Here is a 7,892-nt window from a genome sequence, read left to right as displayed (position 1 = left end):
AGAACTTTAACTCATATGTAGAACTTACAACAAAAGTTTTTTTGTTCAGAGAACTCAGAATTTCTTTTACAGTTTTATTTACAGAGTTTTTTGTTGTTATTGTCCCAAATTTCTATTTTAATATATTTACTTTCAAATTCCTGGTGATCTCAGGTGACCTTTGTATACAATTTATTTAGCTGTCCACAGTATTCTGTGTAATTTTATTTCCCTGTATATTATTTTCTATAAAATTATAGAGAATATAGAGTGTGTTTCTTTCCTCAGTCAGTAAAGATATTGTATGTTTATTCAGTCCTCAGTCTTTCTTTGAAAACAGAATCTTATACTTCTTGTGTAAGTGTGCATATCTTTATTGTATAAGAAAACACAACAGCATATAAAACAATAACAAATGTTAATGAGTGTTTAGTACCAAAATTTAATGCTCTTAACATGAAAATGACCCAGGATTATGAAAATCTTGGTGAAAGTGGGTAGGAGTGTAGGTCAAGTTTAAGTTGGTGAAGGAGATTGGGGACTCCCTCAGAGGGGTCAGGCCAGCATGTGGGCACTGTGGTCCTCCAGAAGAGTGGGAGGTGAGTACATACACAAAAGTAAATGAAATTTGTGGGTTAGCCTAGGAAAAGAGCTGGAATTTATTTTCTTTCCTTTCCTTTTTCTTTTGTCCCTTGAACCACATAATTTTTTCTTTTCTTTTACAGTCCTACAGATTGTCAATGCAAATAATCAATAAACAATCTATAATAAGAATAGAAGAGAGTTTTATTACAGCCAAACTGAGGACTATAGCCCTGGAAACAGCCTCGCAGTAGCTCTGAGGGCACTGTTTCTAAGAGGTAGGGGAGGAACCAGCTTATATATGAATATTTCGGCTGGGAAATACATGTAGTCAAGTACCAGTACATCCTGGTAAGAGATTATTGCTAATCACAAAGAGCAGACACCACAAATTAATGACTTTAGTGACTTTCTATTTGGGAAGATACAAGAATCTGGGTCATTAAAATTCTTCCTGAGGTGTACAACTTAACTGTCTATGGGCTGTGTTATTCAAGTCACAGAAAGCCTTATCCTGTTTTATTTTCTTTTCCCCTCAATTACCCTCAGGGCACATGGTCAGTGGGTGACTACAGTGGGTTGCAACTTAACCCTTTGTATAATTGGATGGTGGGCAACACCAATTTTACTTTAGTGGTTAAACAGATATACAATTTATGTTGACAGGCCACAAGGCAGGCTGTTTAGTTAGCATGAAGTTCAAACCAAATTAGGTATAAGCCAGAATGACTTCCTCATCCCTCACTATGTGAAAACGTCTTCCATTAGGAGTAGGAAAAGACCAGTAGTGGTGTAACATCATATACTGGCATGGTGTATATCAAATGAGCAGCTGTAGATTGGCAGGTGACCAGATTATGTTCTAAAGTTCCGTAATATCTTCCATTCCAAAATCAAGTATTTTCCCATAGATGTAAGTTTTCTATTAAAATTATTTTTAGTACCAAACTGATTTGAAAATAAACTTTTGGTTCATAAATTTTCCCTTACCCAAGTTACTGTGTAAAAGTTAAGGCATTTGAGGGCAGTCATATCCAGCCACAGTCTTCATCACTGCCATCCTCTTTCACCACATTTCTCTTTTTTTAAAATAATTTTTATTGGGGTATAGTTGATTTACAGTGTGGTGTTAGTTTCAGGTGTACAGCAAAGTGAATCTTTTATACACATACATATATCTACTCTTTTTAAGATTCTTTTCCCATGTAGACCATTACAGAGTATTGAGTAGAGCTCCCTGTGCTATTCAGTAGGTTCTTACTAATAATTTATTTTATATATAGTAGTGTGTATATGTCAATCCCAATCTTCCAATTTTTCCTCCCCCCCTTACCCCCCAATAACCATAAGTTTATTTTCTACATCTGTAACTCTATTTCTGTTTTGAGATAATTTCACCACATCTCTTTATTTTTCTCTCCTCCCATTTACACATATATTTCCCTACTACTGCTTTCTTTGCCCTTGCAGAAGTGGTCCTCAGTCAAGCCTGAAGGCTGAGCCTACCAAAGAATGTTCCCTGATGAATCAAGTTTCCCCTCACCCAATTCAGAGTAGACAATTCAGAAAGTTTGGGAGATTATTCTTTCTTTTCATTTATTTATTTTGCAATACTTAATGGCTTCCAAGAAGCCAGATGTTATTTAGTTGCTGGTTCCAAGTGTGTGTGTGTGTATGTGTCTGTGTGTCCTGTATGTTTTTGGTTAGGGTTAGGCAGCAGAGGATAAAAATCACTTGTGAGGATGGCAGAAAGAGATTTTTATGCTGGGCAAAATCTTTACTACCTGAAGGTGATATGACCCAAATTTTTAAAAAATCATGGGAAATTTTGCGGATCTGCAAAACCATATCACCATCTAGAAACACAGAGTGTTATCTCCTAAGGTACATAAACATCCCTCAAAAGGCTCATTTACTATGTTTCTAAAGAAAATATTCTGTATGGCTGTTGGTATTCTTTCATCAGTCATGTCATTGTCTCTTTGTGAAATCACGTATTTCTGGAGTCTCCAAATACTCACTCACCTTCCAATCTTTTATATTGTGATATTTTGGAATTTATTATGTGAGCCATTCTTTGCAATTCCTCTGTGAAATCCTTGCCCTCACTTACTTGCAGCAAACATCTTTTTCTACAAATTGTAGTAGCCAGGAAGGAGCTTTGCTCCGAGAAAGGACTAGCATTCATCTGAAGGAGGCAGTGTCTTCATGATTTCCCTCAGTAGTTGAACCAAGGCCACACTCTTCCAGGGCAGCCTTCCATCAGTGACCAAGTGTGGTGGGTATACTACAGCCTGGTCATGTTTGCTCAAATATGGACTACTCTGACTTGGCTCTAGAGCTTCCTGTGGTGTTGGCTGAGACACTGAATGGTATGTGATGTGTTTTGAGGCTCTCTGTCCAGTCCTGCTTCCAGCCCCATTTATCTTTTATAGGCATTATCCCCCAAGAAATCACTTCCACTCCTAACTCTGTCTCAGTGTTTGCTTCCTACCGACACATTGCATCACCAAGAAAAGCAAGGCCTGCAGACATGTTTTCCTACTTTCTATCCATAGACCATCGTGAATTTCCATCAGTTTCTATCACCATTTCTCCATTGTTGGATGTCAAGTTGATTTTTTCTCTAGAGCAAAGAAAAAATCCTCTACATTGACCTTGACCTCATCTCATTTCTTCTCCTCATGATGTCCTCTTTCTCTCTCACTTCTACATCAACCTTTCCTTCTCTACTGCTTCAAAGCATCCCTTGGCTACCAGTTCATATTTAAGAATCACAAGAACACATTCTGCTCTGGGAGTATGGGATGCGTAGTGGGTTGAATTGTGGGTCCCAGAAATAAATGTTCACATCACAACCTCTAGAACCCGTGAATGCAGCCTTATTTGGAAAAAGGTCTTTTTGCACATGTAATTAAGGATCTCAAGATGAGACCATCCTGAATTAGGGTGGGCCTAAATTCAATGACATGTGTCTTTATAAGAGAAGAAAAGGAAAGAAGATAGACAAACAAGGAAGAAGGTCATGTAAAGATAGGGAAGAGATTTGTATGCTGGAGGAATGCCTGGAGCTACAAGAAACTGGAAGAGGCAAGAAAGGATTCTCCTCAAAAGCCTTCAAGGGAATGTGGCCCTGTCAACTCCTTGATTACAGACTTCTCCCCCCTGGCCCCACCCTGAATTTTAAAAGAATACATTTCTGTTGTTTTAACCCACCAGATTTGTAGTAATTTGTTACAACATTCCCAGGAAATCAATATAGGGTGAGAAGGGGAATGGGCAGGGTGGATTCTAGCTGATCAGTTTACTCTAAAGTTATTAAAAAATGAATAGGCTTTTCTGATGGGCAAATACTTCCTCTGTGGCTTACTAGTTTTTCCAGAAATTAATTCCCAACTCCAGTGGTGGGACAAGGTTTTTACATGTCAGAGAGCATACTAGAAACACCCCAGTAATATTCTGGAAGGACTTAGGGGGTCATAAGATACAGAGTGAAGACTTTTACTTATGCTTCTCTTTTCTTTCCATTTCCCCACCTTACCCACACCTGTGCCAGATATCCTGGAGTCTGGAGCATTATGGTTCAATATTTTTAGAGAATAAACTTCTGATTCTTTTAGGGTCCTGAGGGAGGTAAAGATATAGCTGTTCATCCAATCCTTCTAATTTCAGCCCCTAGTCCTCCATCTGCCCCTCATAGTCCCTAAAATCTTTGAATACTTAAAATATTCAAGCAAATTGGACTAGTTTTATCCCTGTTATTATCCCTCTTCTCACTTAGGGTCCATCTTTCTCTGCTCTGCTAAAATGTTCATCCCTTCCCCTTAAATGTTGCAGTGACATTGTTTCTTCAAATTTTTTTTTTTGTCTCTCCATTGTTTGGTTCTTATGGACCTATATGCCTCTTGCCATTTTAGTGGTGTTTTGAAATGCAACAAAGATAAACTTGTTCAGTCTGAAAGTTATAAGGTAATTCTCCTCTTCCTTTTTATGTTATCTTATTTGCTGACAACACTGTTCATAAATTTACCAGGGCTACAAAGCTGAAAGCAAATTCAGATTTGTTTCCCTTCTCTTGTCTCCCCTACAGCTCCGTCACAAAGGCAGAAATATTTGCTTCATAATTTTTTTATGGTAAGTACACTCACTAATCACTATCCCTAATAATAATGCCTTAATTAGTCTTTTCATCATCTGTCAATTAAGTACTGTGACCTGGTCTCTCTCCCTTTACTAGTGCAACCTCAAATCCATCATCCATACACCTACGGAGTGATCTGTCTCACATGCATAGCTGGCTGTGTCCTTTTCTTTTTAAACCCTTCAATAACTGCTCTTATGGCACTGGGTCAAAGTGTAACTCTTTAGCATGGAACACAGGGCCTTCCTGGTATGACCTGTTGACATCATCTCTTCCATAAATTTTCACTGCACCCAGACTACACTCCTAGAATCACCTACCTCTCTGTAGCTTTGTTATTTTCTGTAAGTAAATTGACTTTCTCATTTCGTCTTTTCTTTTCAATCTCCTACTGATCTTCTTAAATAAATCAGGCATTTTTTTCTTCTCTACTGTGAAGACTTCCTTGCCCACTCCCTCCCCCCATCCCCCCCCCCCCCCATTCTGCTCTCAGGCTGGTTTAGTTACTGATTTTTTTTTTTTTTTTTAGTTACTGATTATTTTCTTTGCTCTTGGACAGTACCTCTGTTACTATCTTTATCACATTTATGATAATTATCTTTAATGCTTTCTTTTCCTCCTCTGAGATGTGGGTGTTTTGAAGTAGGCATAATCTCTTCCTTACAGAATGGTAATGGGCACACAATTGAGCTTATTCAAGATATGAATAAATTGACAAATTTTTGTCCTTAATAAGAAGGGCAGACAGAGAGGGAAAAAGTGTTACTCTGACTCCCAAGTCAGCAGTTACGTGTCTTCTAAGTGATTTTTCTTTTTTTTATTTCTAGTCAGAATAAACGTCCATGGCTCAATGCTTTTATTTATATTTGTCTTTCTGCCTGGAATGGCCTTTTATACATTCTCCTGACTGAATATCCCAGCCCAGATCAGACACCATGATTTTTTTTAAAGTTTCCTATATAAGAAAGTCTTATTTTGGTATGAACCATCAGAAATAATGGCATTCAGAACTTATTTCTCCTCTGTACTCTACAGGTCAATTTCCCTACATCTATTAGAGCATCCTTCACTCTAAGCAGTAAAGCAAGATAACTCTAAGAACTTAAGAATGGAATTATGGTAAAATCAACTTGCAGTAGTTGACCTAGCCTTGGGTAAAGTATAATACTTCCAAGTAATAATGCACAAATGGGTGATTGAACAGTTTCCTCCAATAAAGAGGTCAGGATCTTGCTACAGAAAAAGACTACCTATATTGGCAGGTTCAAGTCTGTCGCAGAATCAATGTATAAGATGAAGAATGTTTCAATCAGGGACAAATGTTGAGAAAAATACATGAGACTGAGACTAGGGTGAATCTGTAAGCTTTCAGCATTGATTTTCCAAAGAAATAAATGGACTGAGGATATAGTCTTCCCATCAAAATTTGGAATATTCCCCCCCTTTCTCTCTCTCTCTCTCTCTCTCTCAGATATGTAGGCATCACTGATGAATTTTGGTTCTGTTTTCATAGCTCCTTTTCTCACTAGCCTGAGAAGATAGGCTTAATCCTTCCATCTAGATATTCAAACACATATTACGTGCTCAAGAGTTTTATTGAGTGCATGTACAATATTTTTGACACAAACATATGTTGGTACATTAATTATAGATCTCAGCTGCACAGCTTTATTCAATAGAATATTAGATCAGTTCAGTTCTCAAGTTGTGATTTTATAAGACTTATGAGAAAATCTGTTGATAGTGAGATTGCTTGCCATTTTCTTTTATATTTTGCTCCTTTCTCACTTTCATTGTGATTGTACAGTCCAAGGTAACCCTTAAGTAGAAGCAGAGCCTGGAATAATGACATTAGTAGTCTTCTCTTTTTCCAAGTTGAAGTGCACTGAACCAATCCCTCATATTTCAAACAAAAATAAGTAAGTCCTCTGGAGCTTTGGGGGCACCTTGTTATGCTTACCTCCTTTATTTTGTTTGATTTTTGGTGTGTAATAATCCTTGACATGTTATATTTTATTATTTTAAAACATGATGCATCAAACATGTCATGTCCCAGGAGGTCATGATTTAACATAGAGCAGAGGAATGTTCTCAGAAAATGAAACGAAAACCAAATCTAGCAATTGCTAGGGAATTGAAGATGTCCACACAGTTACCCAGTGTAACAAAAATAAACTGTGTATATATTTTTCCTACCTTTTTTCTCTTCACTGTGTGGAGGGGAGTTTCATTTTCTCTTTGGGGGTCATCATTTTCATGAGCATGTTATGTGCCAAGTGGAATACATCTAGTAGATGCAGTAGAAGATGATGACATTCTGAATATAGTCCCTGCTCAGCCTAAGAATTCAATCCTATAGCACTATATTCCATTATATTTGCACTGTTGTAAGTAGAGAAGAAATAAAATGGGCAGGATCAAGAGTATAAATTGTTGAAACTACCCCCCCAAAAATGTGTTCAAAGATGATAAGAATATTTCCTTTGGGTTTCAGTGACAAATGTTGAATGGTATTTCTTATAGTTTATTCCAGTAAAAGAATAAAAGAGACACAGAAATACTGATATTTAGTTATTTAAAATTGGAAATTTATAGACCTATATCATTGTAAAAAGAATTATAAACAATACTCTTTGCAACTTATGAATTAGCACTGAGAAAGAGCCATTTCACATCACTGGACAAGTACAATTCAAGGAGGACAAAAGAACAAACCCAATAACAGAGATCATAACTAAAATCAAAGTAAACAAACGAAAAATCTTGCACTGCTTCTTAAACTTTTATTTACAAAAATTCCATCACTTACCTTCGATATGCCCTGGCCTCCTGTTTTCCTATCCTGTTTATCTTTATTCTTCTTGTACATTCTTCAAATTCATTTTTCTCTGTCCCTTTCTACACAACTTTTAATTCTATTTATGAATTGCAAGGGATAGGATTACTAAAATCAAAATATATATATATACACACACACATATATATATGTATATATGAAAAGATAGAGATACTCGGGAAAAGATGAACAAATAGGTTTGAATATGGGAAGACTTCTCTCATTACAGAAAATAAAATAAATTAAAAAAAAAAAACTTCAATTCCAGATCACACTCCAGTCATCTTTCTCTTCTCTTGCACAGTTAGACCTCTTGGACGCCTTGTCTGAAGTTCATGATTCCAAATCTTTACC

This window comes from Monodon monoceros, unplaced genomic scaffold (genome assembly GCF_005190385.1).
Source record: "Monodon monoceros isolate NGI ecotype Baffin Bay Population unplaced genomic scaffold, NGI_Narwhal_1 Super_Scaffold_11, whole genome shotgun sequence".
Classification (NCBI taxonomy): Eukaryota; Metazoa; Chordata; class Mammalia; order Artiodactyla; family Monodontidae; genus Monodon; species Monodon monoceros.
This window is presented reverse-complemented; position numbering follows the sequence as displayed.